This window comes from Stomoxys calcitrans, chromosome 3 (assembly GCF_963082655.1).
Source record: "Stomoxys calcitrans chromosome 3, idStoCalc2.1, whole genome shotgun sequence".
NCBI classification, from domain to species: Eukaryota; Metazoa; Arthropoda; class Insecta; order Diptera; family Muscidae; genus Stomoxys; species Stomoxys calcitrans.
In genome coordinates, this window is record NC_081554.1 from 76,575,040 (window position 1) to 76,588,402 (window position 13,363).

Sequence of the window (13,363 nt, forward strand, 5' to 3'; positions counted from 1 at the left end):
CGAATCTATATATGCTACACCTTGGATCGCATTTGTGAAGTTCTTTGTCCAGTATCTCTTTATATAGGCAAATAAAGTATAGTGGAGAAGAATTGCTATGCTTTAAGAACTTAATTACGTTATGAACCGATTCGCGCCTTACTTGGCGTGGATGTTGGAGACCATAGTAAATGCCACTGCGCAAAATTTCAACCAAATGAGATAAGATTTGTGCTCTATAGGGACTTATGAATTAAAAACCGGTAGATCGGTTTATATGATTGCTTTATCAGGTTTTAAACCAATGCGGAAAATACTAGGCACGTATGTTAGAGGTTAGAGAAATAGTCACTGTGCAAAGTTTTAGCCAAATCGGATAAGAATTACGCCTTAAAGAGGCTCAAGATGTAAAATCGGGAGATTGGTTTATATATAGGGCTATATCAGATAATAAACCGATTCAGACCATATTCGGCAAGTATATTGAAGGTCACAGGAGAAGTGATTGTGGAAAATTTCATCCAAATAGGATGACAATTGTGCCCTTTAGAGGCTCCAGAAGTCAAGACTCGAGGTCGGTTTATATGGCAGCTATATCTAAATATGGACCGATATGGTCCATTTGCAATCCCAAACAACCTACACTAATAGGAAGTATTTTTGCAAAATATCAGCTTTACTCCTTCGAAAGTCAGCGTGCTTTTCACAGACGGACGGATATGGCTAGATCGATTTAAAAGTATAAATACTTTATGGTGCCTTAGACCAATATTTCGATGTGTCACAAACCGAATGAAGAAGTTAGTATACCACCATCCTAAGGTGGAGGATATAAAACAAGTAAAAAGGCGTTAAGTTCAGCCGGGCCGAACTTTGTATGTATGTAAACCACCTTTCGTAAAAACACGCTGAAAAATGCACACCTTATGCCCAATAGCAGTCATTGTTCAACTGTGTATAACAAAATATTGGTCTTTTTAGTAGCTTTACCTAAAACTAAACCGATCTGAACCATATACGACACGGATATCGAGAAGCCTTACATAAGTCACTGTCTCCAATTTCGACGAAATCAGACAATAAATGTGCCTTTTATGGCCCCCAAATCCTTAAATCGAGAGATCGGTCTATATGGCAGCTATATCCAAATCTGCGCCGATCTGGACCAAATTGCAGAAGTATATAGAGGGCTTAACATAACTCACTGTCCCAAATTTCAGCGACATCGGACAATAAATGCGCCTTTTATGGGCCCAAAACCTTAAATCGAGAAATCGGTCTATATGGCAGCTATATTTAAATCTGAACCGACTGGATGTCGATATATCTAAATCTGGACCGATCTAGACCAAATTGACGAAGGATGTCGAAGGGCCTAACACAACACACTGTCTCAAATTTCCGCAAAATCGGATAATAAATGTGGCGTTTATGGGAAAAAGACCCTAAATCGGAGGATCGGTCCATATGGCAGCTATATCTAAATCAAAACCGATCTGGGCCAAATTAACGAAGGATGTCGAAGAGTCTAACACAACTCACTGTCTTTAATTTCAGCCAGCAAAATCGGATAATAAATGTGGCTTTTATGGGCCTAAGACCCTAAATCGGCCGATCGGTCTATATGGGGGCTACATCAAGGTGTAGGCCGATATAGCTCATCTTCGAACTTAACCTGCTTATGGAAATAGAATCTGTGCAAAGTTTCAGCTCAATATCTCTACTTTTAAAGACTGTAGCGTGATTTCAACAGAAAGACGGACGGACATGTCTAGGCCGTCTTAGATTTTTACGCTGATCAAGAATATATATACTTTATAGGGTCGGAAATGGATATTTCGATATGCTTCAAACGGAATGACAAAATTAATATACCTCCATCCTTCGGTGGTGGGTATAAAAACTTTCAGAAGGCTATATCAGGAGTTTTGTGTTTTCCACTTATTGCTAAATACCCTTCTATTCGATGGCCCTTAGTTGGTTTAGACCAGTTGTAAAATCTGATCCCAAACGGTGGGATCCTTCTCTCGCAAGAGCCGAGGACTTCCTAAATGCCCTGGACACAGTCTCGCTGCCAGACTTATTTTGTTTAAGTGTGCCTGTGATCCTTGTCGAAGTCCTTCCGACAGACACTTCGTAATAAGGATGTCACACCTTGTTACGAGCCCATCATCTATGCCCATACCACTGATCGCATTGCGTGTTGGAAAATTTTGGGAAGAATGGTAAATAAAGGCGCACGCAGTGGATCCGAACCAGCTATGCAGAAAGGCCGAAAGGGTCTTGAATATGACATATGACTGGGCTAGACCCAGGGGTCACAATGTTAACCCATAGAAGGGTGAAATATGCCTGTTCACGAGGAAGACTAAGATGGGCCAATTTGAAGCACCATGTTTCCTCAAAAAAACGATTTCGATATCTGATACTTAGGAGTGATCTTGGATAGGAAACTAAATTGAAGGTGTCACTTCAAAAGCATACTGAGAAGGCTCACACATGTTGAGCACTATAAGGAAGGGCCTTAGGCTCGAAATGGGGCTTGAATCCGAGGATAGTCCACTGGCTCTACAGGAGTGTGATTAGACCAATACTTACTTACGCCTCAGTAGTTTGTTGGACTGGTATGGAGGAAAAGTGCAATATAAGGTCCATACAACGGGTTCAAAGAACATGTTGTCTTGGCATAGGCGGAGTGATGAGGACCACGCCCACTAGGTCACTGGAGACTATTCTAGAAATCCGACCCATTGATATACAGATTAAGTGTGAGGCAGCCACTGCGGCTAAGGGACTTAAGGCGATGGGAGAATGGATTGAGGATAGGAGCATCTTATACCATCGCGGTATGAGCGACGAGGCGACGATAGGAAACCTGGAAGGAGGGCAAGAGGTTTCAGATCGAATACCTGAGACAAATCTTGAGGTCGAGTGCGAGGCACTTCTGCCAGCTGCACAGTCTTGGACTGAAGGAACCCTATTAGGAAGATCATATTACACGGATGGATCAAAGCTAGAGAACAGAGTGGGCCTGGGAGTCTACATTGAGAACCCACGGACTGAGATCTGTTTAAGACTGCCTGACCATAATACGGTTCTGCAGGCGGAGATTCAGGCTATCATGGAATGCGTGAGTTGGTATGGTGCTAACGCGAAGACGTCGAATGTGAACATCTTTACGGACATTAAAATGGCAATAAGGGCAATAACAACCAGGACAATAAGGTCGCGAACGATCTTGGAATGTAACAAGGAAATTAACGCCTTCTCTGAGGATGGCACAATCCGCATCGTTTTTAAGCCAGGCCATAACGGAGTAAGGGCTGACGTTTTGGTAGTTCGGGCTAGAGAACTGCCGTCAATATACTTGGTTAAACCGAAGCCTTTCGGGTCGACGCAGTCCGAGTAAAGAACGTGGGCGACGAATGCGCATGTTAGGTTATGTTAAGATGGCTGTCGCATAGACGTTTTCGTCCATTGTGATACCACAGTTACAGATGAAGGAAGATGCCTTTTAGTTCCTACCGTTAAACCATCCAGATCGCTTTAAAAAGCCCAAAAACTTGCAAATGTTCACATCCACAAAATCAGGTTCTCAAAGAAATAAAACCTAAAGTAGAACTCCTTCTAACTGCTTGTGCGAGGCACACACACGGAAGGTGTTCTATAGTCTCTTCTCCTTCGATGTCCTCACAGCTTCTGCAAAAGTCGTTGCTGGCATTCTTCAGTCTGTCTGCATGTTTTCCGATTAGACAGTGACCTATCATGGCGGACACAATGACTGAGACGTCTGTTCTAGCCAATGACAGCAAAGCAGTAGACCTCTTCAAGTCTGGATTAGGCCACATTGTTTTCTATACTATCATTAGGGATTGGTTCTGCGGTATCCTCTTCGCTGCCATCTTCGAACACTAGCAGCTGGGTAAAATGTTCTTTTCATATCTTCAGCACACTATCTGTATCAGTTACAAGATTGCCTTCTTTGTCACTGCAGGAGTATGTGCCTGCATCAAAACCATCAGTAAGATTCTTTGGTAGAATTTCCGGACATCTTTCTGACTCCTGTACATCTCAATTCAATGTTCCACAGTGCTACATGCACATTCGTTGCACACTGCCTTTACTCGGACTGTCGCGCCAAAAAGGTTTCGCGTTCACCAAATCTTTCGTCTTGGCATTCACCAAGTTTTTCGTGCCCAGTTAATCTCGTTCATACACTCCAAGACTATTCGTGAACTTATCGCCCTGGTTTTAAAGCCCTGATGGAAAGTTTAGTGTCCGGTATTATCCGGTATTTGGGATAATTATTCTTTTAGTCGTACAGTCGATTTTTTCCAATTTTTAAAAGCTTTGTCTCTGAGCCAAAAATTTCAAGTTAATTCGTTCTATATGCAAAATATCAAAATTTTTCATAAGGCTGTAACATAGTTATAAGTATAGATGGATCGACGAACAAACTTTCATACATTGTTAAAACATATTATTCAATTTTACAACAATCAAGAATGTTGTTGGTGTGAACATCGATGTAACAAAAGCAATGTTAAATTTAATATATGTATACCAAATGCTATTGTGGATGAAAGTTTATTCATATAAACTGAGTGCTCATCAAAATCGATTGACCCAATGTCCATGTTAAGACCTCTCGATAAAATTAAACCTCAATTTATTTATACCTCATACTCTTCCTCCATCCTTTAATGTGGAATATTGCGTAAACGACCAATAGCCATATGGAACTTGTGGCATCATTAAAAAATAATCAAAACTAAATAAGCAAAAATACAATTAATATACCCAACAGAATAGAAAATTCCAACTATTCGAAATTAGTTGAAGGCAATTTGTTACGCCTAAACGTAGGCACGCGTAATGTATTTTGTGATAATTTCCATTCCAGTCTTCGTGCTAGTCATGACGGCTAATACACATAGTATGACTGGTCGATTGGGCTTTTTTTCCGTTTAGGCCACAGAACATATTTCTCACTAGACCCCACCTCACATTGGGACAAGTTTCGACAGCACAACCATAAAGTGGAAGAGTCAATTGGAACCCAAATTAAAGGGGTTAGAGACTTCAACACGATACTAGTCGAAAACACGCGATGTTTATTTTTGTTATATGGTAAAGTAAATAACTCTGAAGGGCAAAGGATACTTAAATGCAGCTCTGCATGTGTGTGTGTGTGTGAGTGAGTGTGGTGGCAAAAGGAATATTTAAATTATTTTTATAGTGGCACCTGAAACTTGTAATAGCTAAAGTTTCTCTGCTCTGTCAACTACATATGATTTCCTTTTCCCTTGTTAAGTTGCACTTTTATATTCACTTCTATTTGTAACAGGGTGAGACTACTTCTGAAAATTATCCACTTTATGATTCAATGTTATGGTTGGATGATTGGGCTGATTTGACTAACGTTGCCTTATGTATGAACCTGTCCGCAAAGTTAATTGACTTTATGGCATTAAACACGACACTCACACCCCATACCGTTAGGCGATGTACGATTAGCTAACTCAAGTATTTAATATTTGAATCCTCCAAATAATATAAATAGTCCAATATTATTGCATTGGCATGATGATATTCAGCATGATTAAGAGGCTATGAGATATATTAACAGAACATTAAACTGTTTGTTATATGAAACCTTGTTAAGCTAGGAGGGGTGGAACTCTGGATACATTTGCATGCTACGAAAATTGATTTCCGACAGTCACATTAGTTTTGGAAGTTATATCTGAATATCGGTCTGAATGACAGCTATATCTATAGTTAGCCGCACGAGATTTTTGTCTCCCGATCAAGAAGCTAGAAACGTTGTAATAGATGGAAGGCATGGTATATATAAGACCGATTAAATAAGCGAATATAGATTCCAATCATTACCTTCACTCAACCTTTTTTTTATTCAAAACAGCAACAAGTAAAAAAGGCGTTAAGTTCGGCCGGGCCGAACTTTGTATACCCACCACCTCGGGTAAATATGTAAACCACCTTTCATCAAAATCTGGTGAAAATTTCATACCTTATGTCCCATAGCATTTATAGGGAAATATATTCCGATTTGAACCAAATACCAATGTACAGTAGCTATATCTAAAAATAAACCTATCTGAACCATATACGACAAGGATGACGTAAATCCTAACATAAGTCACTGTGTCAAATTTCAGTGAAATCGGATTATAAATGCGCCTTTTATGAGGCCAAGACTTTAAATCGAGATACCGGTCTACATGGCAGCTATATCCAAATGGGGACCGATTTGGGCCAAGTTGCTGAAAAATATCGAAGAGCCTAACACAAAGCACTGTCCCAAATTTCGGCGACATCGGACAACAAATGCGCCTTTTATGGGCCCAAAGCATTAAATCGAGAGATCGGTCTATATGGCAGCTATATTCAAATCTGGATCCATCTGTGCCATATTGCAGAAGTACGTCAAGGGGCTTAACTTAACTCACTGTCCCGAATTTCGGCGACATCGGACAATAAATGAGCTTTTTATGGGCCCAAATCGAGAAATCGGTCTATATGACAGCTCTATCCACATCAAAACCGATCAGGGTCAAATTAAAGAAAAATGTCGAAGCGCCAAACACAACTCACTGTCCCAAATTTCAGTAAAATCGGAAAATAAATGTAGCATTTTTGGGCCTAAGACCCTAAATCGGCGGATCGGTCTATATGGCAGCTATATACAAATCTGGACCGATCTGGGCCAAATTGAGGAAGGATATCGAAGGGCCTAACACAACTCACTGTCTCACATTTCAGCAAAATGTGGCTTTTATGGGCCTAAAACCCTAATTCGGAGGATCGGTCTATATGACAGCTATAACCAAATCTGAACCGATCTGGGCCAAATTAACGAAGGACTTCGAAGGGTCTAACACAACTCACTATCTCAAATTTCAGCAAAATCGGATAATAAATGTGGCCTTTATGGGGCTAAGACCTTAAATCGGATGATCGGTCTATATGACAGCTATATCCAAATCTTAACCGATCTGGGCCAAATTAACGAAGGACTTCGAAGGGCCTAACACAACTCACTGTCTCAAATTTCAGCAAAATCGGATAATAAAAGTGGCCTTATTGGGCCTAAGACCCTAAATCGGAGGATCGGTCTATATGACAGCTATAACCAAATCTGCACCGATCTGGGCCAAATTGACGCAGGATATCGAAGGGCCTAACACAACTCACTATCTCAAATTTCAGCAAAATGTGGCTTTTATGGGCCTAAGACCCTAAATCGGCTGATCGGTGCTCATGGGGGCTATATCAAGATATAGTCCGATATAGCCCATCTTCTAACTTAACCTTTTAATGGACAAGAAAAGAATCTGTGCAAAGTTTCAGTCAATATCTCTATTTTTAAAGACTGTAGCGTGATTTCAACAGACAGATGGACAGACGGACGGACATGTCTAGATCGTCTTAGATTTTTACGCTGATCAAGAATATATATATTTTATAGGGTCGAAAATGGATATTTCGAGGTGTTGCAAACGGAATGACAAAATGAATATACCCGCATCCTTCGGTGGTGGGTATAGAAATGTTTGCTAAAACAGCAGTTTTTGTCTGCTGAAAATGGTAAAGCAGACATTACTGCCGTTTTAGCAAACATAAAACTGCTGTATTAGCAAATATTTCGGTCAGGTAAATCAGCAAACAAAATGTGCTGTTTTATCTACAAAAATTGGCTGAAAAAAATTGTATGCTATTTTCATACCCTCCACCATAGGATGGGGATATACTATTTTCGTCATTCTGTCTGCAACTCATCGAAATATTCGTCTCAGACCCCATAAGGTATATACATTCTTGATCGTCAGACATTTTGGGTCCGTCAGTCTGTTGAAAGCACGATAACTTTCGAAGGAGTAAAGCTAGCATCTTGCAATTTTGCACAAATACTGCTTATTGATGTAGGTCGTTTAGGTTTTGTAAATGGACCATATCGGTCCATGTTTTGATATAGTTGCCATATAAACCTATCTTGGATCTTGACTTCTGAGCCACTACAGGGCGCAATTTTTAACCGATTTGGCGGATTTTTATCCGATTTGCCGGAGCTGTTTTTTATGATTTTCAACAACAATGCTTAGTACGGTTGAAATCGGTCCATAACTTGATATAGCTGTAATATAAAGCGATCTGGGGTCTTGACTTCTTGAGCCTCTAGAGGGCGCAATTCTTCTCCGATTTGGTTGAAATTTTGCACCACGTGTTTTGTCATAACTTCTAACATCACTGCCAAGTATGGTTCAAATCGGTCCATAATCTGATATAGCTGCAATATAAACCGATTTTGAATTCTTGAGCCACTAGTGGACGCAATTCTTATCCGATTTGGCTGAAATTTTACATGATTTGTTTAATTATGATTTCCAACAACTATGCCAAGTATGGGTGGAATCGATGCATAACCTGATATAGCTGTTATATAAACCGATTTAAGGTCTTGACTTCTTGAGCCTTTAGAGGACGCAAATCCTATCTTTCGCTAAAATTTTGCACGACGTGTTTCGTTATGACTTTCAACAACTGTGCAAAGTATGGTTCAAATGGGTCCATAACCTAATATAGCTGCCATATAATCCGATCTGGGATCTTGTCTTCTTGAGCCTCTATAGGGCGCAATATAATCTGATTAGGGTGATATTTTGTGCAACCATGAACTTATCAAATGTGGTCTGAATCGGTCTATAACCTAATACAGCTCCCCTAAAAAACGATCTCCCTGTTTTACTTTCTGAGCCAATAAAGGGCGATATCCTTATTCGATTTGGCTGAAAGTTTACACAAAGACTTCTACTGTGGCCTCCAACATTCATTCCATTGTGGTCCGAATCGGACCATAACTTGATGTAGCTCAAATAGTACAGCAATTATTTTCTTTTATCCTTTTCTTTCCTTTGTTTCCCTAAAAAGAGACACCGGGAAAAGAACTCGACAAATGCGATCCATGGTGGAGGGTATATAAGATTCGGCTTGGTCGAACTTAGCCCGCTTTTATTTGTTTATGTTTGCCTTTTACTTGTTATACCCCCACCGTAGGAAAGGGGGTATATTCATTTAGTCATTCCGTTTGCAACACATCATAATATCAATTTCCGACCTTACAAAGAATATATATTTCGGATCGTCGTAAAATTCGAAAACGATTTAACGATGTCTGTGTGTCTGTCCGTCTGTCCGTCCGTCTGTTATAATCACTCTACAGCCTTCAAAAATTGAGATATTGAGCTGAGATTTGGCACAGATACGTCTTTTTGATGCACGCTGGTTAAGTTCTAGAATGGGCTAAATCGGACCATATTTGGACATAGCTGTTATATAGACCGATTTTCCGATAATGGGTCTAATGCCCATAAATGTTTTATTTTTCATCCGATTTCATTGAAATTTGAAGCAGTGAGTAGTTTTAGGCCTGCTGACATCTGACCCAAAAATGGTCCATATCGCACTATATTTAGATATAGCTGCCATATATACCGATCTGCCGATAAAGGGTCTGAAGCCCATAAAATCTTTATTTATTATCCGATTTCGTGTAAATTTGAAACATAGGATTATCTTAAGCCTCCTGATATCTGACCTAAACATGGGTTAAATCGGACTATAATTACGTTTAGCTGCCATATAGACAGATCTCCAGATAAAGGGTCTAAAGCCCATAAAAGCTTTATGTATTAACCCATTTCGCTGAAATTGGAAACAATGAGTAGTTTTACGCCTCCTAACATAAAACCTAAATATGGTTCGAACCGGACTATATTTATTGTAGATATAGCTGCCATATAAACCGTTCTCCCGATTAAGGGTCTGAATCCCATAAAAGCCGATCGATTCGTTGAAATTTGAAACAGTGGGTTATCTTAAGCCTCCTGATATCTGACCTAAACATGGATTAAATCGGACTATAATTACATTTAGCTTCCATATAGACCGCTCTCCATATAAAGGGTCTGAAGCGAACAAAAGCTTTTTTAACCGATTTCACTGAAATTTGGAACAATAAGTAGTTTTTGGCCTCTCGACATCTGACCCAAATATGATTCTGATCGGAATATATTTAGATATAACCGTCATATAGAACGATTTGCCGGTAAAAGGTCTGAAGCCCATAAAAGCTAAACTTATTACGCGATTACGCTGACATTTTAAACAGTGAGTTATTGTAAACCTCCCGACAAACGACTTGAATATGGTTCAGATCGGACTATATTTAGATATAGCAGTCATATAGACCGATATGCCGATTAAGGGTCTGAAGTCCCTAAATGCTTTATTTATTACCCGATTTCACTGAAATTTAAATCAGTGAGTTGTTTTAATTTTCCCGCTATCTGACTCGTATATTGTTAAGATTGGGCGATATTATGATATAGCTATCATATAGGCCCCTATGCCGATTAAGGGTCTGAAGCCCATTAAAGCTTTATTTATTACCCGAGTTGAAATTTTAAACAGTGAGTTGTTTTAAGCCTCCGGACATCCGACCCAGATATAGCTGTCATATAGACCGATCTTCTAATTAAGGGCTCTAATCAGCGGATTTCTTGCCTGATTTCGGTAAAACTGTTACTTGCATATGAGTTCTCGGGACCTGAATAAAATATGATCGAGACCAGCCCCTATTTAGATATAACTTTGGATAAAGTAGTGTAGTTTTTTTTTATTAAAAGGATGATTATTATATCCTTGATGTTGGGTATCTAAAGTTCGGCACGGCCGAACTTAACACCTTTTTACTTGTTGCTGTTAAATCATAACGATTTACACTATCAACACAAATTTGAATATAATATCGAAGCAGTCGTAAAAGATCGATTTTTATTAAAAAACTGAACATCTCAAAATGTGGCACCTATACTTTTATGGATGTTAGGGGACAATATATCCTACAGCTTACAGTCGAGTTTAGGAAACAAAAACCTTCACGCCTCTGTTGAATTCCCTTTTTTCTAACCGCTCTTCTTATTGTGATAACAAGAAAGGAATATTTGAAATCTTTTCGAACAAATTCGAATTAGTTTTTATTTTCTATAAGTTCATCTCTTTTTGGCTAAATTAACAACAAAAAAGTTTTTAAGTGCTTTCTGTAAAGTTTGGTTGGGCTAAAGAGGCATATACTCAAAAGGGAAAACCTTACCGTGCAAGAAACAGTGTGTGGCCATTTTTTAAGGACCAAACCAGTTTTATAATTGAACAAAGTAATAGGCGGCCTGATGGCTGTCATAAGTGGGCTACCGCAAGACTTGAAAGCTTCACCACCCGCTTCTTTTTATGAGTTGGAATTAAAAATTCCTTTAATGCATAAGGACCTGCTATGCTCCCCTTACAATTGGTTTTTATTTGCAGCAAGTGACGCGTTATTAAGCTTCATGTTTTGCGTGTTTCATTTGTGGTGTTCGCTTTGGCGTTTTCCAACGGGGCCAGTGGTGGTTGTATTAATTGGCCCATTTCGAACCTTAGCCCACATGCTTCGGTTTGAGTCTCTCCCTTGTCATCCTCATAACTTTTAGTTGGCATTCAGGCGTAAACATCACAAGCTTTGATTTTGACTGGCCGCCCTTCAGGTATTCCAAGTTGGGGGAGCTGGCCCAAACACATCAACGCACAGATCCTTTTGTTTTATTTAAATTTTCCATAGACTCACTCCTCCTTTCTCCTTTCTTGGCCACTGAGGGATTGTTTTGATTTTATATTTTTTGGCCATATGTACGTATGTTAATTCAAGTGGAATTAATTGTTTCCGGTATTTAAGTCAATTTTCCCCTAAGAAAACCATTTTCCTTTATAACTAAAAAGTTTTTCCCCAAGATTCCCTTGGTGGTGTGCTGTGGCTTGGGTTCTGGCCTTGTTGTTTGTTGTGGTTTTCCAATTTCATTTTAAACTTTTTTCCTTTTGCCTTGGCAAACAAGTCGTTGAATAGAAATTTTGGTTTCTTAGGATCCTTAATTTGTTTGGCAAAGGCCAAGTTTTCACGGCGGGTGGGTGGCCTGTGTTATGAAAAAACTTTCCGCATAGCCACTTATATGCGTTTCTTTTTTTTTTTCTTGTAAGGTCATAAAGCCAATATTGGCAGTCCAGCTGCTATAGCTGAGGAAGTCCCTTTTAACAGAAATGTAAATTAATGAGGTTAGTGGTGTGGAATCAATTACATGCTATACCCGGGATGCCTTCTAATTGATGTAATACTTTGATTACTTACGGAAAGTCAATGAGATTATGGTAATATGAATGGATAAAGATTTTTACAACAGATTTAATGAATTTACCTATGTCATGGGATATTAAGAAAAACATATTTAATGAGTCTTATCGCAACCAATTAGAGTGACAATAACTCCAATAACATATAAGTTAGAGAAAATCTATTATATTGTAGAAAAATTTCTCCATGAAACACTTTCTAAGTGAATTTAGCTATGTCCATCTGTCTGTCTGTATTTCCGTCTGTCTGCTCGTCTGTCTGTCCGTCCGTCTGTCCGTCCGTCCATGTAAATTTGTGTACAAACTACAAGTCGCAATTTTAATCCGATCGTCTTCAAATTTGGCACATACATTTTTGTTGACGTAGAGACGAAGCATATTGAAATTGGAGACAAGTAAAAAGGCGTTTAGTTCGGCCGGGCCAACTTTGAATACCCACCACATCGGGTATATATAAAAACCACCTGTCGTCAAAGTCCGAGAAATCGGTCTATATGGCAGCTACATCCAAATCTAAACCGATCTGAGCCAAATTCAAGAAGAATGTCGAAGGGCCTAACACAACTCACTGTCCCAAATTTCATCGAAATCGAACAATAAATGCTCCTTTTATGGCCCCAAAACCCTAAATCGAGAGATAGGTCTATATGGCAGCTATATCTAAATCTGGACCGATCTGTTCCATTTTGCAGAAATATGTCGATAGGCTTAACTTAACTCACTGTCCCAAATTAACTCACTGTCGATATCGGACAATAAAGGCGTCTTTTGTGGGCCCAAAATCACAATCTATATGGCAGCTATATCCAAATATGGAACGATCTGGGAAAAGTAAAAAAAAAAAAATCGTCCTAGATTTTTTCCGACAATCGCTAGGGTCGGGAATGGATATTTCGATGTGTTGGAAACGGAATGAGAAAATGAAATTATGCTTATCCTTCGTTGGTGGATATAAAAATTTTTCCCCATACGAGGTTATGTTTTAGGATAAAATTGGGAAATTGGCAATTGTCAAAAGTCGGCAATTTGTTATACCCACCACCATAGGATGGGGGTGTACTAACCTAGTCATTCCGTTTGAAACTCGTCGAAATATTGATCTGTGACCTCAAAAAATATATATATTCTGGATTGTCTTGACATT